Source organism: Tachysurus vachellii, chromosome 13, assembly GCF_030014155.1.
Source record: "Tachysurus vachellii isolate PV-2020 chromosome 13, HZAU_Pvac_v1, whole genome shotgun sequence".
Taxonomy (NCBI): Eukaryota; Metazoa; Chordata; class Actinopteri; order Siluriformes; family Bagridae; genus Tachysurus; species Tachysurus vachellii.
Window position 1 is genome coordinate 5,475,001 of NC_083472.1, and position 27,913 is coordinate 5,502,913.

The window sequence follows — 27,913 nt, forward strand, 5'->3', positions numbered from 1 at the left end:
AGGGTCAACTGCACTTGCTTGGACTCCGTGGCATCGTCTAAATTTCCAACTCCTGACACCAACGTTTTTCCGTTGCTCCATTCAGGAGCCTGTACCTTTCCTGTCTAGCCCGAGCTGCTCCTGTGAGGATCGGTTCATCACTGAGCTCTAGGTCAATAAGACAGCCAATGATCATGCAAACCTTCTCTCAGCGCTCACAGGAGATCAAACCTGCGATTGTGAGGGGAAAAAAAAACAATTCAAAATAAAAAACAAATCAGCTGTTTTTATTGAATTCTCAGAAATCGCATATACAAACTGCAGTTACGTTAAAGTCTTCCGTTTCTGTCTTCCATTACGACACTGTATCTGCTGAACTAAATTAACGTGCCTGTTTTACACGTCTCGTCTCACTGACTGGTGAGCGACTGACATACTGGAGTAGATTAAGACTGTCAACTGCGCAACAGGTGTTCAAACGTGTCAACTCTGGTTTTGTTCCAGCAGCATAGCGAGTGTGCAACACGCCGACACCACAGTCACCTGGAACATCAAACCCATCAACACTCCGTCACTCAGCGGTCAGGAAGTCAGGCAGTAACGGCTGCGGGACGTATTGTGTGTTCATCAGTATACATTATACAGGAGCTGAAACTATTAATTCTGCTCGTACATTAATGAAGGGAAATCTTTATCCATGACACCAAACATCGCAGGTTCACCAGTTTTATTTGAACACTGAACCTCTGGGTTTCTCTTCGACACATAACCCTTTTTACCAGTACACTAGTGTAATCGACCTACGGCAACTTTTTAATCAGTATAAACAAATGAATCATTTTCTGGCTTCAAGTCTGATCTAAAATGAGTCAGGTCTCGTTCAGTCTCGTTTCAGTGTGAGACGTGTGTTTTACCCGCTGTTGATAATCTTACACAGAATTTTAATGGTTCAAATCTTTGATTCTTCTGTAGAAGAACTCCTGGTGTCTCAGAGAGCAGAAATATCAGCATTTACTTTGTAGATAGATGGTTTTTTAGAACTTCCCTATGAATATATAGCCCCTAGTAAGCTAGAGATGCAGTAACCTATTGGTTAAGGTATTAGACTACTGATCGAAAAGGTTGTGAGTTTGAATCCCAGGTCCACCAAGCTGCCACTGTTGGGCCCCTAAGCAAGGCCCCTGTCCCTCAACTGAATGAGGTAAAAATGTAATTCGCACTGGATAAAGGTGTCTGCCAAATGCCGTAAATGTGAGGATAAACAGAAACACTTATGAATCGCTACAAGTTCTTAAAGCTCTGAGTGTCAACTTTCATATCAGCTTCATATTAACACTCATTGTGGACTGGGACACGACAAAGACATTCAATACTTAACATGGACACAACTGTTTTTTTTAGGTCTCTGATAAAAAAAATTACAATCTTGTTCTTTCACAGACATCTGGGTGGAAACAAGACGTCGTGAACGGCTCTGTCTCACCACGCTCCGTCCCCCACGGTCTGTCCCGAAACCCACATGCTGGGAAAGCTTTTAGCTTACTGACACAAATAAAAGCTTTTTAATTCAGCTTCAGTGCATCACTCAGACAGTATTGGGAACACTTGAGGAACTCTGCTTATTAACATAAAAGAAAAAAATCTTGATAAATAAATTCTCAACTCTACGGTGAAAACGGTTCACTTTTCTCTGCGGTTATCAGTCTTGGATTGGAATTACACCAAATCCACAATGTGATTTCAGCCCAAATTTTTCCTGCCGCGCACAAGCAGGGTAATGAATCCTGTCCCCGTAACACATTACAAACACATGTCTAATCTGTTAAGCTGACTACAGGACACCTTGTATTGCACGACCTAAGCTTTTATCAGTGCTCGTATTTGTACAGGTTACATTTTAAGACCTGATACTGTAGAGAAAATTCGTTATATTACATATCGTTATATTACATATCGTTATAAAGCACTCCGTAATAACAAGAGGCTCTGATATAATAATCTGATAATAAAAAAAAATGTAATTCCTGTTACTGTATTCATAAAAGACACTTACAACCTTACATATACTTGTGCTACTGTATATAAAGTGTGTATTATGTATGTTACTATAATTACTTAAAGTCTGTAGAACTGCTCATGAGTCACGTAAAAAATGTTACAAGAGTTGCGTCCCAAATCTCACACTTGTGCACTATCCTACTCCATTGTGTAGCTCGTGGTGTCACATACTGTACAGTGGCAAGAAAAAGTATGTGAACCTTTTGAAATTTCATGGTTTTCTGAATAAATTGGTCATAAAATGTGATCTGATCTTCATCTAAGTCAAGGGTATTGACAAACATAATGCGTCTAAAAATAATTACACAAAAAACTATGGTGTAATTATTACACTTTATTGAGAACGACCAAAAAACCTCATTGTGGAAAAAGTATACGATCCCTTGAGTTAATGACCTCAAAAAAGCTAACTGGAGTCTCGTTAAGATAATATGTTTGGAGGTGTGGACTACAGCTACTCTGACTGATAAAAACCCCTCAATCTTTTGGAGTTTGCTCTGCACAAGATGAACACTCTTATGTGAGCCATGCCTCGCCAAAAAGAGCTTTCGGAGGACCTACGATCAAGAATTGTTGCTTAACATAAAGCTGGAAAGGGTTACAAAGTTATTTCAAAGACTTTAGAAATTCACCAGTCTACAGTTAGGCAAACGATGGACATGGAGACACTTTGGAACTGTTGCTACTCTACTAGGAAGTGGGCGCCCAGTCATGACACTGTCAAGTCAAGAGCTCAAAGAAGACTCATCAATGAGGTAAAGAAACAACCCCAAATGACAGCCAAAGATTTGAAGGCATCATTGGAACTTGCTAACATCTCTGTTCATGAGTCTACAATACGTAAAACACCGAACAAGCAGGGTATCCACGGCAGGACACCACGAAGGAAGCCACTGCTTACTAAAAAGAACGTTGCTGTACGCCTGAAGTTTGCAAAAAAAAGCACATTAACACTCCACAGTGGTATTGGCAAAATGTTTTGTGGACTGATGAAACTAAGATTGAACTATTTGGACAAAACACACAGCGCTACATCTGGCGTAGAAAGGGCACGGCATGTCATCATGAAAACAACATCCCAACTGTAAAGTATGGTGGAGGAAACATCACGATTTAGGCCTGCTTTGCCGCATCAGGGCCTGGCATGCTTGCAATCATTGAGGGGAAGATGAGTTCCCAAGTATATCAGATAATTCTTTAGGATAATGTGAGAATGTCTGTACGTCAGCTGAAACTGTGTAGAAGGTGAGTGATGCAACAGGACAAAGACTCAAAACACCGGAGCAAGTTCACAACAGAATGGCTTCAGGAAAAAAAACAAAATATGCCTATATAAGTCAGAGCCCAGACCTTAACCCAATAGAGATGCTATGGATTTACTTGACATAGTTAAAGTGACACAGTTAAAGTGTCCTCAAGACTTTCCCTTCCTGACAATGAGACGAAACAACAAACTAAACACCTGCTGATTTCAGAGGAAGTTAAACAACATATTCTGACCAATCAGACTCTAACAGCATTCAAGTTTGCACTGTTATTAACGTCTAATTTTAATATTGTTATTATTGTATTCATTATCTATACAAATGATTTCTCTTACAAGACTTAAAATACCGGTGAACAGTAAAGCTGTAGTTTTAAAAAAAACTTTACAAAAGTTCTTTTGAGAATGATTGATTGATTGATTTCAGGGTAAGTTTTATGCAGATTAGCCTAGAATTAGCCACACCCACTTTATTTTTATTTATTTGTCACGTATATCGTTCGGTGTTTTTCGATGTAGACTACAGCCGGTGACATGAGTCTGCTAGGCCTGATAAAAGCTTGGAAATATCTCACACACGCGCACACACACATGCGCACGTACACACACATGCAGCACTAGTATGGCATCAGCAACAGAGCTGGAGGGGAAGTGTGTTACAGAGTCATTCACACATATAATCTAAACTGTGCCAGCCTGCAGTGCTCTGTACCACCCACTCCATCTCTCTCTCTCTCACACACACACACACAGGCTACTGTATGTCACCCACAGACATACATCCAGACATGCCTAGTGGCACTCACATTGCCCACTGACCTGTTATGGGACACAGTGACCCTCTGACACACACCACTGCGATTAGGACAGTCAATCAATTGCAGTACAAATGAATACCATTACTATAAAAATGGTGTATGACTGCTATCAGAAACATTCAATTTTCTGTTCCACTCTCGAGGAGGCTGCTGAGGTACGAGAGTGAGAGAGGACGAGAAACCACGGAAACGATGGACAGATGGAAGAAGAGTGACAGGAAAAAGGAAAAGGAAAAGGAATGTTCAACCCTCACGCTAAAGTGTGAATTGACAAAGCACAAAAAAATCCCCCCAGTGTCAATCCTGTATACCTGTATATCTAACACAATATAATCAGACAAGCTCTAATTTATCCTTCTGTTTGAAAATATGCAGAATATTCTGTCTGGAAATTATTGTTTTCCCCAGTATAATGACAGAAGTTCTTTAAGGCTCATTATTTTAAAACAAATTTGATGTTCCCCATGTTCTCCATACAGAAGGCAATCCCACAACTCTGTTCATTTAATGAGACGTCAGTGAAAAGGCAGTGTTATTCTCACACACACACACACACACACACACACACACACACTCAGCATGACTAAGCAGTTCTGAGGAGATGCTTTAATCTCATTGGTTTCAGCCTAAACACCATATGAGAATGTGAACAATGGTACAATAATTGTGTGTGTGTGTGTATGTGTGTGTGTGTGTGTGTGTGTTTGTTTTGGCTTTAGGCTTTTATATTGAACAACCAACCTCATAATGATACATATGATTACATATCAGGTCTGACCTTGAGGAGACTTTTTGGCTTGTCCTTTTAAAGAAAAGTGTGTGTGTGTTTTGGTGCGTGTGTTTGTGTGTGTACACTTTGAAGAGCTAGGTTTCAGCTTTAGGTTTAGTGAACAGTACAGTATAACATCACCAAGAAATCAAATTCAGACTCCAAATTTTTTACACAGATACAATCCCTCTATCCCTCTATCCCTCTATCCCTCTATCTATCTATCTATCTATCTATCTATCTATCCAGGCACGGTGCCTTGGTGCTGAGAATGTTTGCCTCGCCGTGTGTGTGTGCAGGGTACAGGTTTTCCTCTGCCAGTCCAGAGGCATACACTGTAGACTGATTGGCATGTCTAAATCGTCTGGAGTGTGTGTGTCCTGTGATAGACTGGCATCCTGTCCAGGGGGCACAATGAATGGATGGATAGATAGATGGATGGATGGATGGACCTATTTAGTGACAGATTACTCAATGGTGCTCCTGACAATAAAGCTTGATTAACATTATTAGATTAAAAAGAAATGCAGGTGTGTTTCAGAAAGGCAGTTACACAGACTGGACTCAGACCAAATGATTTATACTCCATGTCTTTAGGCCACACATGAGACACTTTGTATTCATTATTTCATCATGTCTTTAGGGGAGAGAATGAGGCTCGATCGATAATATTATTATATTACAGTCTGTAAAAGCACCAGAAGGAGACAAGGCCTTTGGGAGAGCAGATTAATAAATATGCATGTTAGAGGTTTATACAGTGTTAAGTTGGATGAAAAGCCTTAAGAGCAATACAATCTCAACGCTGCCCTCTTTCACCCCGCAAACCTCCGACCTGCTTCTAAGATGCACACACTCCTGTCTCCTGCTCCTTCACAACGACTGACCCACTTTCCCCCGGCTGCTATTTTCAGCGGCTCCTTAAGGATGCAACAAAAGACAGAGAGTATTAGCGCTAGGAGAGAAATACATGAGGGGTAACGTTAACAAAAGAGAGTTAATTTATAAAGCATAGAGAGAGAGAGAGAAAAATGCGCAGAAATGGTACGAGAGAGAGAGATGTGCAGAAATTTTACTAGAGGAAGAGAGAGAGAGAGGTGCGGAAATGGTACGAGAGAGAGATGTGCAGAAATTTTACTAGAGGAAGAGAGAGAGAGAGGTGCGGAAATGGTACGAGAGAGAGATGTGCAGAAATTTTACTAGAGGAAGAGAGAGAGAGAGGTGCGGAAATGGTACGAGAGAGAGATGTGCAGAAGTTTTACTAGAGGAAGAGAGAGAGAGAGGTGCGGAAATGGTACGAGAGAGAGATGTGCAGAAATTTTACTAGAGGAAGAGAGAGAGAGAGGTGCGGAAATGGTACGAGAGAGAGATGTGCAGAAATTTTACTAGAGGAAGAGAGAGAGAGAGAGAGAGAGAGAGAGAGAGATGTGCAGAAATGGTACTAGAGGAAGAGAGGGTGAGAGAGAGAGGGTGAGGAAGAGAGGGTGAGAGAGAGGGTGAGAGAGAGAGAGAGAGAGAGATGTGCAGAAATGGTACTAGAGGAAGAGAGGGTGAGAGAGAGAGGCTGAGAGAGAGAGAGAGAGAGAGAGAGAGAGAGAGAGAGAGAGAGGTGCAGAAATGGTACTAGAGGAAGAGAGGGTGAGAGTGAGAGGGTGAGAGAGAGAGAGAGAGAGAAAGAGAGAGAGAGAGAGAGGTGCAGAAATGGTACGAGAGAGAGAGATGTGCAGAAATTTTACTAGAGGAAGAGAGAGAGAGAGAGAGAGAGAGAGAGAGAGAGAGAGGGATGTGCAGAAATGGTAATAGAGGAAGAGAGGGTGAGAGAGTGAGTGTGTGAGAGAGAGAGAGAGAGAGAGAGAGAGAGATGTGCAGAAATGGTACTAGAGGAAGAGAGAGAGAGTGAGTGTGTGGGGGAGAGAGAGAGAGAGAGAGAGAGAGAGAGAGAGAGAGAGAGAGAGAGAGAAAGAAAATTTCAGTAACACTGCAAAGTGAAAAAGAGTCTCAAAGAAAGAGAAAAATATTAATGATGAAAATTGCATGAGGAAAAACAAACAAAACAAGTAGCAAATGGAGGGTGATGTGAGTAAAGCCAGGCTTTTAAGGGATCTGAAATATTCATTAATGTTAAAGGTTACATCAACCCAATTCACCCGAAGAGTAAAGGGGACAGGAACATGAAAAACGATTTCGCTCCCAGGTAAAGGTTAATTTCATGCTTAATAATCAAGTTCATGGAACTTTTAACCTTGCAAATTTGCAAATACTGATCGCATGAGCCAGTAAAATTAAAAAAAATAAAAATAACAGGACTCCTTCTAATTATTAAAAGCTTTTAAAGCTTTTAATAATTAAATCATTAAAGTTTTTGGTGAAATCTATAGACGATTAAAGATCGTCTGTTTAGCATTTGCTCTTAAGTCAAATGCTAAACCCAAAACACAAGACAAGGCTAAAACAGACAAAGAGAGATTCTTTCTTGTCTAGTTGGATGTTGGTGGAATCAAAATGATGCTGTGTGACTTTCTATGTGCTGCTTGTGGCATCAAAGTTATGCAAAGTCCTTCACCCTTAACTGCTCAGTTATAGAGAAATTAGATAAAATGTAAGTTGCTCTCAAATACCATGAACATATACATATGTAAATTATAAACAAACAACAAAACAGATAGCTGACTAATGTTAGCTGCTTACTAAACTACTACATGACATCAAATCGGGCAAAACCACAATCACCTCAAAAATACAGTATAATGTTTACAGAATAAATACAGTATTACAAGAAAAACTAACATACTGACTGCAAGAAAGTCAATCAGAGAAGACAGTTAAAAAGAACATTTTAGAAGGGATTAAGTAGAAGAAGAGAAATACAAGGATTTGTCTGATAATTCTTTCTTCAAAAGTAATTTCATAGTTATGCTCAAAGATTTAACCACTTGCTAGTTAACTAAAAATGCAAATATGACAAAATATCAAAAATCCTGTCAGAACAGCTAGCTGGCTAGCGTAAGCCAATGCTAGCAGAGAGGATTGAAAATAAAGAAATTTTGTTGCTAAATTGGCTATTGTTAATAACGATATAAAAAAATAATGAAAAATTTTATTAGCTAATTAGGTTGTCTGTATGACACAGCACTCGTACATCCACACACTTGACTAAAGTGTTTAGCTTAGCCAACTAATGCAAATATAACTGAAAATCTGTGGGAAATCCTGTCAGGTTAGCTCAGCTCTACAAACTAGAAGAAGTGTTTGCAGTGAAAAATCATGAGCGTTTATTAATATCAACATTTAGGAACAGAATGAATGAGAATCCTGAAAAGTCCTGTCAGGTTAGCTTTATGTTAGCAGATAAGCAGCATTAATAGTCTTCAAAGTATAGGTTCTCTCAGAAATCAAAGGTTGACATTTTAGATTTCTTTCTGTCTCAGAGACAACAAAGGAAAGAAAGAAAGAAAGAAAGAAAGAAAGAAAGAAAGAAACTATAATTTGTGATATACTTCCAGGATTATTACTTCATGATGTCGTGGACAATTCTGGAGGAGGTTAGCTAAGTAAGTGGAAAACGTGGGCAGCGTTTTCAGTCTCTTCATATAACAAGTCTGTCCAAATTATACAGCAAATTAAAGGATGTTTGTCTTATAAGCTTTCTTATTTTGGACAAGTTCAAACAGAGTATTCCTTCTGCCCTTATCAGCAAAGACAATCTGATGATTCTGAAGTGTGTGTGACGCAAAACACCGAGCAACATAGGAAGGCCTTAACGCAACACGCACACGCTAATCAGCTAATTAGACATAAACTCATTAGCAAATGACCTCGAATGACCCTCTTATGCTAGCCATGTGCACTTGGGTGATCCCTACAGACCAGACAGAGTCAGCAGGAGATGAGTACTGGATCATATTCACCCTGAAAATACCTGTATTAATATTTAATTACGTACACAGTACAGCGTGTAGCCACTTAGGCTCTCTGAAAGATGACTCTTGTTAGCAAAACAAGAAAACGATGTGCAGGTGCATTGTGGGCTTGTGGAGTGTGAGCTTTGTTTTGATCGTTGTGTGTTCACTGGATTACAGAACAAAAATTTAAGAAACAGAAACCGTGAAATATAACTGTAGATGGAAATGAAGGGGCCAAGCACCGATTACTCACAACACTTTAAATAACGAAAGTCACTTTAAAAAAAATTGCCTAATTATACAGCATCATCAAGTATCATGTACCAATGTATTCATTCATAATTTTTCTGATGCACTCAAAGTAACAGTTCAAATTTCTCCTAAAAATAAAAGAAACTGCAGACCTCTAAAAGATGCAATGCATTGACATATGATACATACACGATTCAAATTCCAAGCACTATGGCTAACGCGTTAGCAACACTGCCTACACTGCCAGTAAATGGGGTTGTCCTTGCTCAAGCTTGAGAGAGATAAAGAAATAACAAATTGATCGGAAAGCCTTGAATCTACAGTAGCTAGTTGTCAAGAACAATCATATCAGGCAAGCAAAAAAGTTTATGGAATGTCTTTCATTAGCTTATAGATAAAAGACTGAAACATGTAGAGTAACATAATATAATAATGACACAGAACCGATGATTAACTTCTAATTTTTTCAGCTCTAAAGCTGATAATGGTTTCCTCATTGAAGGCTCCATACCGGCAACAATGTTTGAAAGTTTGGAAAAGAGGAGAATGTACTCCTGCATTGCTCCTCATACACCGATAAGATTTCTTGGACACCAAAGCTGAATTTTGTGCCACTGGCAACCACAATCATCAAACATCATATAAGATTATCATCAATTATTTACTCTATGCTGGTGATGCAGGGCAATAATGTGGAGATCTCACACAATGCTGAGGGCAAAGGCATTGTTTACTTCACCTACACACGGCAAAACATGTGGCTTTCGAAGACAAACCCAAATTATTAATGCTGCGTACAGTAGATATAGACAATATAGCTGGTATTATGTTGGATATCCTGCAATCCATAATGTCCAGTTAACCAACTAAATGGTTGGAATGGCCAAAATGTTTTGTTCTTCACTATCAGCTTTGTTGTCTTCAAAAGTAAAAAATTTCAGAAACGTAGCTAAAGGTTCTTCAACAGCTCTGGGATTTAGTTTCAAATGTAACGCACACATTAGTGACAAGTTAAAGTCCTTATGGGAGAAGGTAAGACCAGCCTTTGTGTGTTGCTACAGAGCTTATGGTGGGAAATTCTGGACATTAATAAGCTCAATGCAGGTCACACTGGAGACACAGAGTTTAGACGGCTTGGAGAAAGTGTGTGTGTGTGTGTGTGTGTGTGACCTTAATTCCTGTGACTCACTTTAAGTGTCGGGGAGGAACAGCTGTAGATCAGTGGGACACCGCGCCAAACACGGACGCAGTAATGAACAATGACTAAGCAGATTTCGAGTCTGACACCCAAAACACTGAGTAAAACATCAAAAGGTAAATGGCTAAATGTGGGGATAAAGGGAAAAAAAATTGTTAGGGATTCTATCAAAAGAAAACAATTCAGGTAAATGAAATAATAACATACATGTATATCATAAGAATAAGACGAATTCATTAAAACCACTGACAATTTTACATCGAAATAACGTTATCACAAAATGAATCACTTCGCCCAAAGCAAGACGTCATGGTAACATCAACAAGTACGAACAAAAAAACAAAACTGCACTCAACATAGTACAACATAGTAAACGACGTGTGAAAACACCCTTTATAACCATGTTGTCCACCACTACACAAAATAAAGTAAGTACCAGTTACTGAACAATCATGGCCGTGGATATAAAACTGTGTTGGTCTCATTAAACGCTTATTTATTGAGAACATTTGGTTCACCGGACCAACAAGTGTAGAGTACAGCTTGTACATGTTTTCTTTCCCTTTGTACCACATTTATAACATCATACAAACTTCTGTACCTGCTTGGTTCAGCCAAACTCTTTTTTTTTGCCGTATTGGCCAATATAACCCTGCATGGTCAGATAAATACGAAAAGCGCAGATCAAAGCAACTTTGCTATTAATTACACAGTGGTACTAAATCTCACTGGCTAATAAATGAAGAAACAGATACTTGGGATTTGGGCCGGTGTTCCCTCAAGTTCAGCATCTTATCTCAACTTTCCATTCAAATGCTTCACAGTTTGAAGCCAAGTCAAAACTAAACATGTTGCTATCAGCTACTGAGTCAAACACCAAGTCCAGGAGAGACCAGAGCTTAGCTATGCTAACATACTGTATAATCGCTGCCCAAGGGCTCCTGGTTACACGATTGCACTGATGAAATTATTTATAATCCCACTCTCCGGGGTCACCCAGATGACGATGAGCTCACTTCTGATACTGGTTCCTCTCAAAGTTTCTGCCTGATGTCTTCTCAGGGAGTTTTTCCTTGCCACTGTTGCCTCTGGCTTATTAGGGATAGATATAAATGTAAACATTTATTATACTGTATTATTAACTATTATTCTAACTTAATTACATATTAGTTATGTATGTATTTTTAATTACACCACAGAATTACAGCTAAATAAAGACTAGTTCTTGTGAAAGGATTATTTATTTAATTAAGCAAGGAGTCTCCAGTGTCAGTGCTTTGTTACCGTCAACAGTTTCCCAAACACTGAAAGTCTTTTAGGGAGTTTTTCCTTGCAGACTAGCTTATTGGGAATAAATACAATCACATTTAAATATAAGTCTAATACTAATCTTAAATCTGTGTTTTATGTTAGTCTGCATGTTATTAAACTTTTGTATTATGTTTCTTATGTTCTGTAAAGCTGCTTTGAGTCAATGTCCATTGTAAAATGTGCTACACAAATAAATTTGAATTCAGTTGATTTGAACTGAACTGAACTGAACTGATATGACTTTACGACGGTGAAGGCTTTCCGGTTTCTCTGGAACGTGACAAGCTGCATTATTTCAACTTGATTTCTCAAACACAGCAAATTATTATTGAACTACCTATCCGAACTACCTCGGGTCACGGGGAGCCTGCGCCTATCTCAGGCGTCATTGGGCATCAAGGCAGGATACACCCTGGACGGAGTGCCAACCCATCGCAGGGCACACACACACACACACACACACACACACACTCTCATTCACTCACGCAATCACACACTACGGACAATTTTCCAGAGATGCCAATCAACCTACCATGCATGTCTTTGGACCAGGGGAGGAAACCGGAGTACCCGGAGGAAACCCCCGAGGCACTGGGAGAACATGCAAACTCCACACACACAAGGTGGAGGCGGGAATTGAACCCCCAACCCTGGAGGTGTGAGGCAAATGTGCTAACCACTAAGCCACCGTGCCCCCCCCCCAGCAAATTATAAAATAAATAAATAAATCCGAACAGAGATGATAATTAGATCACTTTAATTAGAATTAAAAAAATCATATTAGTGGCATCACAGTTGCTCCTATTCATCTCTCACACACACACACACACACACACACAACATCCTCTTGCTGTCTCGCAGAACTTTTCCCCTCACGTCACTTTGAGTCGCCTCCTGCACGTCGACCTTTCGTCTCGTCTCTGAGACTCGGCCAATTTCATTTCCTTCAGTTCAATTTCACTTCAGTTGAGATCTTACCCTTATCTGACATTCACTTTTAAACAATTTCCTGAAACGATCCCACTGATTGCACTCACTTGCCTGACTGAATATACATCATGTCCCTAAAAAGTCACCAATAACAAAAACAAACATCGACAGTGGAAACTGATTCGTTACACAGTTGCTCTGTCATTCTCCAACATATAACGATCCTTATCTGGCTCTGGGCATGTGTTGTTAATCATTTACACCATGTACTGTATCAAGATAATCAGCTCATCCTTTTATTTAGGAGCAGGCTGATCTGCGTGTCGTCCCATTCCGAAGGCCGCGAAGGACAGTGAAAAGGAGGTGGTGAGAGTTCGGTTGCACTGGAACTGTGTTTTGCGATTTCTGTGAATGTGAACGTACTCAAGTCTTGTTCAAGACATCATTTAAGAATGACATCATTAGTTTCCACAACAATATGGTTGAAACGGTTGTGCTTTCCTTGCTCCGTGTTTGTGATGACGTAATAGGACCACAAATGCTATGGGTTCTGTAGAATCACACTCAATTCAATTTTACTTGTATAGCACTTTTAGTAATGGACATTGTCTCAAAGCAGCTTTACAGAACATAAGTTCAATATTAAATATCAGACATATTTAAATTTCATCCGTGAGGTGGCTGTTGTGAGGAAAAACTCCCTTAAATGGAATTTACTCCCTTAAATGTAAGAAACCTCGAGAGGAACCAGAATCAAAAGATAACCTCATCCTCATTTGGATGACACTGGAGGGTGTGATTATAAACTATTATAAAGCAGTGTTATTATGAATAATGTCCTTTCTACAGTCATATACTGTACAGTCTGACAATTGTGTATTGATGAGGAGTTTGTTGTCCTCAAAGACCACATGTAGGACCACGAGTCTGAAAGCAGACCAATGCTGCAGGAAGACACCGGGAACAATCGCACTCGGATTCACAACGCGGCGAACGCATCGAGTGTGAAAACCACCTAAATATCATGCTGCGTTCAAGATGAAGTCGTAACGTGTTTTTCCTCCATCTCCAACTAGTAAACAACACCAAAAACAGCTCCTCAACTTGAAATTTCATCTTGGTATACTCTTCCCACCTACAAGTACCTTCTCAGAGAGACATCAAATCAACACGTTCTGCTGATCTGCGTTTAAATGAGCAGTACTGGGTTTTGATCAAGTAATATACTGTACAGACGTAATACTTGATTAAATCTTTAAACACTGATCATTCTAATCACTGTTTACAGAAGGTTATCATCAACAGTAGAGTTACCTGGCTAGCTTGTTGCTAAGCTACATACTACTGTCCAGTTATATTGTTGTTGTGCTGCAAATTTAGTCTAAAATGATGCATGAATGTTTAAAGTTAACCAGAGCAGAACAGAACCCAATAGGCACTCACGACTGAAACTGGAAATGTGCGGTTAAAGGTGGGGTCTCCGTTGTTTAAGAAATGCTTCAGAAAACTGCTTGGGCGGCCAAACAAAACAAAAACAAAACTAACGTGTAGCCATTGAGCAGAAAGGGGCGTGTCTTGTCAGGTTCGGGTTCTAGGTGTTGATCGTCTCCTTCTGCGTGAAACGGAGCTAAACCTTTCACGGTACAACACACAGTACTACAAAAACACGTTTGTATTACCATAGTATTACTCATTGAGTTCATTTATTGATAAAAATATACCCTCGGTCAGCTGCCCCAACAGGTTCCGCCATAATACTGTAGTTGTCTGGGTTATACTTGTCTGGTGTATGTGTGGGGCGGGGGTATCAAAACAGGGGTGGGACCCATTTGGGTTAGGGGCGTGTTTGTGTTGGTGATTACAAATGTCAACATTGGCTTTCAAACAACAGAGACCCCACCTTTAAGGTGGCTTTTTATGAAATTCACATGCTCTTACAGAGCGTTCAACATTTCCATTCATGTTTGACCAGTCTGTACATTTTTTTTAATAAACAAAAAAACAAAAACAAAAAAAAAATAATAAATAGATTGGAACCGACTTCAAGTTGCCATTTTTAATTACTTTTTTATTTTATTTTTTAATTTTTTTTAAGCTTTCATCTAGCAGACAGTCCGGCATTCGGGATCTTCTAGCAGGATCCGGGATTTTCTAGCAGGATAAATTTAAAACAAATGTAGTTTCTATATTTATTTAAGGTTTCTGTTTCCAATAAGGAGAACGAAATCGTCCTTACGGCACCTTTCAACAGGACAAAGTATCTTAGGAGGCCAGAGAATTCTTAAAAACTCTCTCGTGTGGAACATCCACAGTGTGATGCAGCCACAATACTATAGTGTGTGATAAACACTGTGATTGTCACTGTGACGTTTGATGGAATCATGCAATAATTGGACTTATTTATTTCTAAACAAACATTTTCAGCCATCTGAATGGACACAAAAATGCAACTTACACGTATGTGATCTAAAGCGAGAGACGAACATCCAGCTTACTTGTTTGGGATTCTGTCTGAGTGGAAACCAGCATGGCTTTATCGCACCGTCATTAGAGCGAGCGCATTGATCCGGCTCTCTCCCTGGAGAGGTCGAAGCGAATCCGCGCCACATAAACAAACCAAATGGCCAATCGCACACAAGAGGATACACAGACACCCAGGAGACGTGATCGATAGTGAACGAGTGTGAGTGCGTAAAAAAAAAAACCACAGTGGCTTCTTTACAGCTGCGCTACTGCTGCTTGTGTAGGGATCGATAGCCAGTAACCCAAAGAAATGATTCAAGATGGAACTGATTTGTTTACCTTCTCATTGTATTGTCAACAATGGAGATGTTTCACAATGGAGCTTCAGGCTTTTGAGGCTTTACAGGTTCAAACATCATAAAATAAAGTCCAATAAAAATAAACTTGACTAATAGAAAGCTTTGAATCATTGTGCTCATAACATCACAATGACCGATGTAATGGCTGAACAGGAAACTTGAAAAGGTTGGATTAGGGCTGCAAGATGCGGATATATACTGTAGAACTACATGCAGTATATTCTATCTATCTCTCTATCTATCTACAATATAGCTATGGATGTGTGTATATGCGATATCTATGATGGTGGTTAGTGATTAGCATATTTGCCTCACACCTCCAGAGTGTGGTTCGAGTCCACCCCATGACTTACGGGCTTCGTGCAGGTACTCCAGTCCAAAGTCATGCATTGTAGGTTAAATAGCATCTCTAAATTGTCTGTTGTGTGTGTGTGTGTGAGTGATTGGGGTGTCCCTTGCTTTGTGCCCCAATTCCTCTGGGTTAGACTACAGGCTCTCTATAAGCAGTAAAGAAAATGGATCAATGGTTCGGAAATATGTGGATGCAGAAGTATAAACCTTTAGGGACTTTTTACACCTGGTCACTTCATGCGTTTTCTGTGATCCGATAGCTATCCGATCGTAAAAAGACCAGGTCTAAACGCCCTCCGAAACGTTTTCGAGACGGATATAAATCCGTTCGTTCAAACCACTTCAGGAGGTGGTCTGGGACGCATTTCAGATGAAACTGGACAGGTGTAAATGAATGTGGTTGTTCAAGCCACATACGTCAGCGCTATACTCCTCCCAAACGGAAGTACGTCACTCGCAAGTGATCTTTCACCCAGGCGTCTCGTTGGGTCTTAAAATGCACTGCTGCCGGCAGCGACAATGCAGCAAACAGTAAATGCTGTTTTTTGTAGCATAACCGTCATAAGTTTTCGTCGTTTTCTTTTTGATTGCATTCTGAAAAGCGCATACACCAAAGCGTGTTCCATTTCAATTACCCCGGAAATGAGGTAAAACATATTTGCATTTTGGGCGGGATTAGAAAGATCGGATCGATATCCGATTCGCCAAGACGCATTTATGTGGCCTAATGTAAATGGAACAGTTTTAACAAATCAGATAGCTATCGGATCAGAGAAAACACATGAAGTGACCAGGTGTAAAAAGGCCCTTAGAGTGTTTATCGAGCTTGGTTGATGCAGTCTGCTTCTAGAAGTGTTTGAATTGACATGGCCAAGATTTCAATAATGATGAATAAACTACATATTTTGCAGCTCTCCGTTCGATGAGCAAAGTTTCTGAGATTTGATTTGTTGAAAAGTTGAAAAACCTACTGAAAAGACAAGCAGCTCTTGTGATTTCTCACTGCCAGGCCATGCACCGCTACAGTAAGGAGGCCTAGTTTCTGAAACATAGCCTTATGAATCACACACAATAAGAAGATTAACAACTGTAACATCTAGGGCCTAGACAGTCAGCGGTTCTGCAGTCATGCCTGCAACCAGGAGCTTCCGGTGGTGGAAATGTTCTTCTTCTGATTTTATGATTGGGAGCATATTCATAAGTATATATACACACACAGTCCCCTCAAACCGGGAAGGAAAATTCTGAATACACTGTTACACTGAATACACTCGGGTTTAAGATAAGGCTGTCACGAATACTTGATTAGAATGAACTACTCTGGAACAGGCCTGGTGAAGGTTGTGTCACGACTTGGGCTTGCACGACTGCTTCCTGAAACAGGATCGCTAATCTTTATTGATGATGGAACTCATGACAGTTGCAGCAGAAGGAATTCAGAAGACTGCAGAAACATCCTGTCTGCCAATTTACTTCACCATGCAGCAAGACAACGACCCAAAACAAACTGCCAACACAACAAAGGACTTTATCGGGGGAGAAAGTGGAAGGTTTTAGTCCGGCCGAGTCGATCGCCAGACTAGATGCGTTTGATCTCCTGAATATTAAGTGCCATTTTATTCAAGAAATCTGTTCAATACTTTTGCGCACCAAAAAGTGGGATGTTTGCTACAAAAGGCACGATTTTTGAAGCTGAATCTGGATTATTGTACCAATACTTTTGGAGAGGATGGGATAACCGTTTACTAGAAGACTCTGAATTTCAGACTTTAAGGACACACACACACACACACACACACAGGTCACGAGAGGCCAAAAGTATTTGAATGGCACCGATTTGCTTGAAAACAAATGCTGATGCTAAATTTCGTCCGAATGCCTTATTTACTAACAATTCCTCATAGATTAACCTGGAAGGGAGATGCATGAAAATGCTCGTTCTTGAAATCTGACACATCACTAAGGCCTGTTAAACTTGACCATACACTGAGACGAGTCAGAGATAAGCGTGAGACAGGAGACCTCACGTCCTTGTGTTAGATCCCAATGAACATTTAATTGAATACAGCTGCTGCAATAAAAACATGTGTTTACCTGCGTTTCAATGCTGGTTTCATGCACAACGTTTCAATTTTTTACGTAAAACAATCTGAAGAAACATCCATTGAGCTGTTGCTAAAATGTACAGTGAAATTCCTACTTCACGTATCCTAACTTTGGAGGTTGGGGTCAGAGCACAGGGTCAGCCATGATACAGCACCACTGGGGCAGAGAGGGTTAAGGGCCTCGCTCAAGGGCCCAACAGTGGCAGCTTGGCAGTGCTTAGGCTTGACCATTGATCTTCCAATCAACAACCTGGAGCCTTAACTACTTGAGCCACCACTGCCACGTCCTCCTGATGAGCGAGGTTAAAGGAGAATGGACAGGTTGTTTCCAGCTGACTGGCACCCAGTCTTTACAACCACCCCGGAGAGCAGAAAAAAACAATTATATACCAACAAATGTCTATCGGAGAAGTAGATAGACTTTCGCAAAACAAAAGTTTCAACCCGTTTAAACATAAAGTAACATAACTTCAGGGTATAAGTGAGCATCAGAAACCTGGACTTTTTCATGCTCCTTCATCCATCGTCAAGAAGATCAAGACATCTTCACAGGTCCACCTCGAATCCACGGTCAAATTCTCTGATCTATACCCCTAATACTTCATCACACTGGGGTCAGTTCATCCTAACACCCCCCCCCCTCCACTCACACCTTCTCCTTGTTCCCTTAGCGAGACTATTCAGGAAGGGGAGGATCCTTGACCCAGAAGGATACAAATTTGTTTCCTGCAAACTTCCCTCAGACAATGACGCTTGATGTCGTGCCGTGTGTGATTTTTGTGGGTGATTTGAGTTGTTTTGTTCAGGATCGCTCCCTCCTAGCCAATCATATCCTGGTCAAGTTGCCCCACCCCCTTTGCAGGCTGGAACAGCAAAATCAGCCCAAACATGGCTCTTCCCATGACATCACAGCACCTCTCTCTCTCTCTCTCTCTCTCGTGCTCTCTTTCTGCTGCATTTTTTACCTTCAGCTGGAAAAGAACAGCTGTTTCCATGGCAACAGTGGAACAAGAGAACGAAATAATGACATGGAGAGGAAAAGCAGGGTGTGTGTGTATGTGTGTGTGAAGGATGGGGGCTGGGTGACACAATGACAGCGGCACACGTCCTCATTGTTTCTCCTCCGTACGAGGACGTCGCTGTTGTCGTGATTGCTGTCTTTGTCGTTCAGCTTCCAGACAGAAGCATAAATGGAGCTGTAACGATGCCGTCACAAAGGATTGTGGGAAACGTGGCTGTGTTATGGCATGAAAGAGCGAGTCTACTTGTGTGTGTGCGTGTGTGTGTCTCGATGCGTTATCTTTAGCTTTAGTCTCCATGAGCTCTATGGCAACAGTTGTCATGGCCTCTCGCTCAGAGCTCTGCTTGCCTAATTGGCCACTCGTTTGCAGTAACGGCGGGAAATCTGGCGGTCCTCACACACACACACACACACACAGAATTGTGTGGTCACTCTCTTGCATCCTCGTTTCAGTCTGTCTGCGTCTCCATCACCTCTTAGTGACTCCCATCCTCCGTTTCTTTCCATCTGTCTCTCACTTTCATCTCCAACTGTCTCCTCTGTTTTTTTTTCTCACACTCATTTCCAACTGTCTCTCATTCTGTTTCTCCTTGTCTCTCATCATCTTCTTAACTGGTTCTCCTGGTCTCTCATCTTCTCATCCGTCTCTCTTACTTTCATCGGTCTCTTAGCCTTTCCCTTTCTTTTGTCTCTCACCCTCAGCTCCAACTGTCTGCATTTGTCTCCACCTGTCTCATTGACTTTCAGCTCTCATCCTCTCCTTTCTGGTTGCTCCGTCTCATCTCCAACTCTCTCTTGATTTTAACATTTCTAAAAATCTTGTTCACCATCATGGCTGTCTCCTTCTGTTCTTCTCGTTCCACTTGCTTGTTTGGTCTCATTTCTGGACTCGTTGTTTCTCCTCCTCCTCTTTCCCTCTCTCTTCCACATCTGTTCCATACACTCTTTTATTTTCTCTCTTCTCCCCTTTCTGAGTGTCTGTATCTCTCTCCTTCTGTCTCTCTCTTCCCAGACCATTGGTTTCACTTGGTTTCATCTTTTGTTCCCTCTTCGGTGGTCCTTTTTCCATCTCTTTCCCTTCTTCCATTTATCTGTGTTCCCTTCTGTCTGTATCACTCCCCCCCTCATACTCTGTCTATCTCTCACTCTCTATGTTGTCTTTGACTCTCATTGTCATGGTTTCTCTCACTCTCACACTCTCTTCTCAGACCCCACTGTAATCACAGATTAATTCTGTACATCTCTCTTATTCTCTCTCTCTCTCTCTCTCTCTCTCTCTCTCTCTCTCTTAGACTCTCCTACCATCATATTTTCTTTGTCCATCTTATTCATCTCGCACCCAGTTTCACTGTCCATCACCGTCACTCTCACTCCCTCGTCTCAGACTCCTCATCGTTGTCTCTGTCAATTCCTCTCCATCATTTTCTGGTCTCTCTCTTCCTCTATCTCTCATCTTGGACTCTATTCTTTCTTGCTCTCTTGCCCTCCTCCCACAATTCCCCTTTAGTGTGTGTGTTTCTTCACTCTTTCTTAACTTTGAACTAAGACTGTTGTTTAACTGTGGACCTGGAGTTTCTCATGTTTGGGTTCTCTATATCTTTTTGTTCTTCTTCATCTCCTCTCTTCTTCTTTTTAGTTCTTTTCTTTCTGCTTAGTCTCCAAATCTCTTCCTGCCTGAATTCGGACCCGAATTCTTTCCTTCTGCTTTTCCCCTTCTCTGTTCTCCTCTCTCCTTTTCAACTCTCTCTCACTTCCTATCTGATATCGGATGCTCCTTTGTATCTCCCTTGCTTCTCCATCACCTCTCACGCTATGTCTCTGTGGATGAATGTCAGCTGAGGGTTGAGCATCTCAGAAAAATGCCATAACGAGGGATAAGGTTGTCACAGCAACATCCGACCTTATTCAGTCCTGCAGTGTGTGTGTCATGAGTGTCTCCTGGTCTGAGTTTTGTGTGTGTGTGTGTGTGTGTGTGTCCTTGTTTACATCATGTGAACATAATGTCCATGTGGATGTCTGTCTGTATCTGTGAGTCTGGTGATGTTGAGTGTTCTGCTGCTTCATTAAATCAGTAGTCTGATGTGCATCTCTGCCTGCTTGAATATGAATGTGTGTGTCTGTGTGTGTGTGTGTGTGGCTTTGCATAAATGTTTTACATATTGTGCTGAAGGGAAAAAGGAGAGACAATTAGAAAGAGAGAGAGAGAGAGAGAGAGAGAGATGAGGAAGTAAAGAGAAAGCAAGTAAACAACGAGTGACCTATATTTCTGAATTGTGTTGCCAAAGATCAGAGCAGATGTTTCTCGTAAATGGTGTGTGTGTGTGTGTGTGTGTGTGTTTAGATTAACTGACATTAACTGCCATTCCCCTGCTTATTAGTAATTCCTGTTCGATCTCCTCGGATGAGTTTGTCACTTTAAAGCGCCGAGTTGAAAATCAAAATTTCGCAGGCTGCCTTTTCACTGAGGATGACTAAATCTAATCACAAGGAAAGCACATGTGTCTCTTGAGATCACTCAAGAAACTCGAGTGTTACACAACCTTCCACGGAGCCAGCATCATTTCTTCCTCTGTTGCTCTCTGTTTTCTGCTTTTCCTGCTCTGCCTGTCCCTGACATGCAACTATACGTCTAATATATCCTGAAAAAACAACAACAGGCTGTAATTACAGACCATGTGCCTTCTACACACTGCGCTTCTAAAACGCTGAAATGGTAAACGGACATTTTGCTGCATGATCCGGAGCCTAGCACAAAGAACATCGGGGCTTCCACCGTTGGGCCCTTGAGCGTGGCCCTTAACCCTCTGCTCCAGTGATGCTGCATCATGACCTTGTGCTCTGACCCCAACTTCCAAAGTTAGGATACGTGAAGAAAGAATTCCACTGTGCTGTAATATATATGTGACAAAATAAAGACTTCTATTCTATTCTATTCTGTTCTATTCTATAATAAATAGAACTTTAGCCATTCTGATTCTGTTTCTATGCTACTGTAAAGCTGCTTTGAGTCGACGTCTATACAGATAAAATAAATTGAATCGTTCGACACTGTGGTGTCGGTTTAACGCTGCTAATGCTGACTCGGAGCAACATAAGTGTGAACCGTTCCTCTATCTAGGGCTCTAGAATGATGATAACCCATGGTGCTAAAAAAGTAAAAGCCCTAGCAAATGAAGTAAAGAGCAAAATGAAGTAAAGTAGAATAAAATGCTCCAGTGATCAACATAAGCATCAAATCGCAAGGGTGAGGAAAAAAAGCACAACATATTATAATTTCACTGTGCTCACATTTTGCTGTCTGTTATCATGCTGATGGCTTGGTGGCGGCTGTGTGCTAATTAACTTCAGGCCGACCTTTTCCTCCGACACTCGCTGTAGACGTCTGGGGCGACTGCCCACAACTGCAATTATCTCACCAGAAAGCAGTCAGTCTGCTAATTCCCATTTCTTTCTCTGCCCTAATGTTTTTGTTTTTTTTTTATTTTAATGTTTTAATGCTACAATACTTACTACATACAATTTCGCTCATCAGTGCTTATAAAGAAAAAAAAGAAAAAGAAAAAGAAAAAAAAAAAAAAAAAAAAAAAAAAAAAATAGTCACTTCAGGATCTTAGGTGGGGTAAATCTGGTAGCAGACCTCAGCGTGTTGTTAATTACCCGACACGTGTCCTGCTTCAACTAAAACTCCGTCTTCATCCGACGGAACAAAGCCTGAAACCAGACTGGGGAAAAAATCCCACGTTTTTTCTTCTGCTGTTGAACAGTAAGAAGCTAATTATTAAAAAATTCATTCATTTCTTTCTTTCGGATATTTTTAAGCTTTTGTTTAGTTACACAAGTATTAATAAATATGATGAACACAATGTCACGTGTTCACAAATCCTGCATCGGACAAAACAACGTTGGAAACATTGGATGATTTCTTGAGTGCTTCAATAGCAATTCTGAGAAGTTTAGAATGTTGTCAATCTACAGTAGTTGAAGAGAAAACCGGACGGATTTAAACCTTACGAATCACCGACAGGACGATTTCACACCAGCAACACGAACGATTTAGTGATGCTTAAGAATTGTTTGGATTTTATAAACGTTAGCCGTGTATACAAGCTTTACTTTATACTTGTTAGTTCATTGTTTTTGTGGACATTTGATACATGACATGTCTTGTGATATTTAATAATCCTGAAACATCACCAGTAAGGACAGGATATGAAAAAGAGAACAGAAACAAAATCATATCGCCCTCTACTAACCGGACTGTTTATGGGTTTAGACAGAGAATTATCGTGTGCGTGACAGACGCCGCTACGGTGAAGCAAAAATCATCTCCGGTGCAATCGATCGGCTCGGACTCAGTGACCCAGACTGCACGCTGTATCGGCCCACGTGACTCGTTACTTACTGTCCTCATCAGTAAGCGATTATTCTGGCCTAGTGCAGGAGAGTAATTAAAAAAAGACATGAGACGATCACTTCGGTCTTTATTTGGCCCTCAGCCCTCAGCCCGGGGAACGACTCGAACATCTGCCCGTGAATACAGCGGGCCTTCGTCTGAACGTCACAGAGTCGAACCGAGCTTTACGAGCCGAACTGAAAAATATTCAACATGTCAGAATAATTATCAATTTCGTGGAGGTATGAAGGGACAAATAAACAAAACAGATCAGGCAAACTTACACTCATTCCGGTCAATAGGCAGATCCCTAGCTAGACAGAATTGACATCAGCACCTAGTCCACGTATGTCCTCCAGTTTAGGAAACACAGTACTGACAAATATCACAGAGAAAACTGACTCTCCGAAGAGGTGTGTGTGTTTATGAAGGTAGTAAAAGCTAGGAATGTTGTGGCTAGGATTCTTGTGGCAGATTTATTCGGTCACACGTCTCGTGCCTTAAGACGTCTTGGGGAACTTTTCAACCATCAGCTACCACAATGCAACGATATCCAGCACCTCATATTCCACTCACTTTGGAGTCTCCAAAATAAACACACACACACACACATACACTCACCGGCCACTTTATTAGGTACACCTTACTAGTACCGGTGTGGTCTTCTGCTGCTGTAGCCCATCCACCTCAAGGTTCGACGTGTTGTGCGTTCAGAGATGCTCTTCTGCATACCTCGGTTGTAACGAGTGGTTATTTGAGTTACTGTTACCTTTCTATCAGCTCGAACCAGTCTGGCCATTCTCCTCTGACCTCTGGCATCAACAAGGCATTTGCGCCCACAGAACTGCCCTCACTGGATATTTTCTCTTTTTCGGACCATTCTCTGTAAACCCTAGAGATGGTTGTGTGTGAAAATCCCAGTAGATCAGCAGCTTCTGAAATACTCAGACCAGCCCGTCTGGCACCGACAACCATGCCACGTTCAGAGTCACTTAAATCACCTTTCTTCCCCATTCTGACGCTCGGTTTGAACTGCAGCAGATCGTCTTGACCATGTCTACATGCTTAAATGCATTGAGTTGCTGCCATGTGATTGGCTGATTAGAAATTTGCATTAACGAGCAGTTGGACTGGTGTACCTAATAAAGTGGATAGTGAGTGTACATACATAAATATATCGTCGCTGTCGGGCGGAATCCTCGTATCTCCAAAACCGTTATTTTTCAGGAAATTAAAAAAACGCCGTACCTTATCTGCAGTGCACAGGGTTTAGTCCGCGTTGCAGTGGATTGTCTTGCGCTAAATTCCTGTCCTCAGACGAGCACCAGAACTAGCGGGGGTCAAGATTTTTTTTCTTTAAGCCCAGTGTTTTGAAGACATTTACCTCAGAAAACGTGTTGATTCGTTGCGACTATTCTTGAGGAGAAATATGCCGTGAAGCTCTCCCGCGGAGTGAGGAAGAGGTGGACAGTTGAAGTGTCCAGTGGAGTTATGAGATTTGCGCTCAAGCTATTTTCAAGACTTTAGATTGGTTAATAACTTGTAAAAAAAACAGACCCACATGGGGACTGACCAATAGCATCGATATGTGAAAAAATATGAAATTGACCAAATTTGGACATACGAAGTTTCCGCCCGACAGCGACGATATATAACTATATATATAACTTTATCATCATTTGTACGTACGTTTATTTATTTGATACTTTTTTATTATTTCTATTCATCATATACTATTCATTTCTTTGACACTATAGTTGATGTGGAGTTTTTCTCTGCTCTGCTGTTACTCCTCATTGTGCTGCTGTATCAACCCGAGTGAGTTTCCCCTACAGAGGGATTAATAGAGGTACGTCTCGTCTCGTCATTTACGATTCATTCCTTGGTTAAACTAGCCAGACAATGTAATGCAGAACTCCTCCAGAACTTCAGCAGCAATCTTTGATAACTAAAACTACTGTGGCTCCGCAACTAAAGGGGCTCCATAAGATAACATACTACACAATGGTATAGAATTGTGCATATGTAGGAGAGTTGCAATGCAACTACAGTTAAAGCAAAACATTCGATTAGTGTAGTTAAAGCTCTTCAAGTAAAGCAAAGCAGGGATCAATGCAACCTTCAGGCAACAAATGATCTTCAGTGCTTTTTAGTCTAAGCAACAAACGAATCGGTATGAAGCTACTAATCATGTTACACTGTATGGATCGATTCAGAAAACGTTCATATTCCTGCTCGTTCGTGAAAAAAAAGCTCACACCTTTCAGTAGAGTATGTACACCATGTCAATAGCAGCATCCAGGAGGTTTTTCCATGTTGATGTTGACCCATGAGCAGATCTCTCAATGTCTGGATTGGCCACCATCGACGGCTAGCTCTAAACAAGAGACGAGTGGGACGGGATAACGACAGGCAACCCAGCATTGTCTTTTTGTTCCTTTGATACCGTTTTTGGATTCCGTTTGGCAGACACGCTTATCCAGAGCAACTTACATTATTAGCGTGTTTTATACAATTAAGGGATAGTTGCTTGGTGGTGCTAGGGTTCAAACTCACAACCTTCTGATCAGTAGTCCAACACCTTTACCACTAAGGGCCTTTTTACACCTGGTCACTTCATGTGTTTTCTCTGATCCGATAGCTATCTGATTTGTTAAAACTGTTCCATTTACATTAGGCCACATAAATGCGTCACGGCGAATCGGATATCGATCCGATCTTTCTACTCCCGCCCAAAATGCAAATATGTTTTCCTCATTTCCTGGGTAACTGAAATGGAACACGCTTTGGTGTATGCGGTTGCTACAAAAAACAGCATTAACTGTTTGCTGCATTTTCGCTGGTGGCAGCAGTGCGTTTTAAGGCCCGACGAGACACCTGGGTGAAAGATCGGAGCCAGCACTGGTGGGAAAACACTGGTGGGAAAACATACGACTCGTGAGTCACCTGCGAATGACGTACTTCCGTTTGGGAGGAGTTTAGCGCTGGCGTATGTAGCTTGAACAACCACATTCATTTACACCTGTCCAGTTTCATCTGAAACGCGTCCCAGACCACCTCCTGAAGTGGTTCGAGCGATCGGATTTATATCTGTCTCGAAACCGTTTCGGAGGGCATTTAGACCTGGTCTTTTTACCATCGGATAGCTATCGGATCACAGAAAACGCATGAAGTGACCAGGTGTAAAAACCCCCTAAGCTATCACATACCACTAGTCTCCTGATTAGTAAATGCTAGTGAATATATTTGAAAAGTCTAAACACCCCTTAAGGTATAAGGACCCCGATGGCCATCGTGAACGTGATGCCTGCTATAGGAACTTCCTCCTTCCTAATGACACTGGAAAACACACCTATTTTAACTACCAATAATGCAGCTCACGGTAGACTTCAAAAATCAATGCCCCTATGTTCTGCATTATTGGACAGTGTTTGTGATCCAGAGTAAAACGCTGTCCCGCTCAGAAGGCAAGATAAAGGACGTGCTCGTCAAGGACACGCAGCTCCCCGAGACTCGAGAGCAGGAGAGGCACGTTAGCACATGCAAGAGAGAGAAAAAAAATCAAGTTGCAATCTGCGATACACCGAAGAGATGAACTCTGGTTTTACCAAGCATGGTCACCGGCGAGACGGTGTTTACTTTGCACAAGACGAAGAGGAGCAGCGAGACGCGTCTGTATTCTTTCAGGCAGCATTCATACTAAAGTAGACTAGTATGGAATGTATAATCAAGCACACAATAAGCAGAAGCCAAAAAGATGAAGGATCTTGACAAGATTCCAATTTTCATGCATGGTAGTTGTTTAAAGTGAGTGAGATGAGTGTTATGACAGGACCTGGATCTCATTGGTCACAAAACTTTTTTAATACTAGTAGAGATTTTAGCTCTGGTTTCCTTGTGGCAGTCGAATTCTAAATAAATAAAAAAAAAAGAAACAAAAGATGATTCCTGGTGGCACACAGTATAAAGCAGTTATGTTTCTTTGCACTAAACCCTCCAACGTTAAACGACAACTTCCGAGCGAACAGTCGAGTAGCGATCTGAAAGCGATACTCAACATCACTGGGACTTACAGCAACATGAAGCTATTTTTAACCTTTAAATTTGTTCCACATTAAAGCACCTTCCAAAACCAAACCGAAGTTTTAGACCCATCTAGGATACGTGTTTATGAAGCATGGGTAAAGATGGAGGTGTAAAAATGACCGCGCTGGAAGACGAACATTGAAAATTGTTTGCTGTTCTTACATTAATATAAGGGTTTATTCAGGTGTAGTGTCACGAAGAACCTCATGGACATTCAAGCTAATGTTAAAGCTCGGACGTAATTAACGGACGCTTTAGGTAAATGTTAACTGTAACGCCGCTGTTGTGTTGCTGAGACACCTGAGTAAGATACAGTTGCGTGAGTAACATGGCTTATATGTCGAGTGTTGTACATTTTACGATAATACTATAGCAATGTTGTGAATATTTGGGGTACATATAACGTGTGATTTTGTGCAATACTAAAGTTTTTTTTTCTAGTAATTGCAACAACCAGAGAAAGAACTTCTTAGGTTTAGAAGACTTTATTATCACCACATTACAGCGAAGTGCAATTCTTTTCTTCGCATATCCCAAATAAGGAGGTTGGATTCGGAGCACAGGGGCAGCTATGATACAGAATCCCTGAAGCAGGGAGGGTTAAGTGCCTTGCTCAATTGCCCAACAGAGTCTTTCTCAGTGCTGGAGTTTGAA

General features: G+C 41.1%; 1 protein-coding gene across 1 annotated transcript in view; it reads right to left on the reverse strand.

Moving 5' to 3' along the window:
- znrf1 (zinc and ring finger 1) overlaps nt 1–27,913 on the reverse strand; it is a 46,587-nt gene that overhangs the window by 13,741 nt on the left and 4,933 nt on the right. The gene's annotated exons all lie outside the window — the stretch shown is intronic.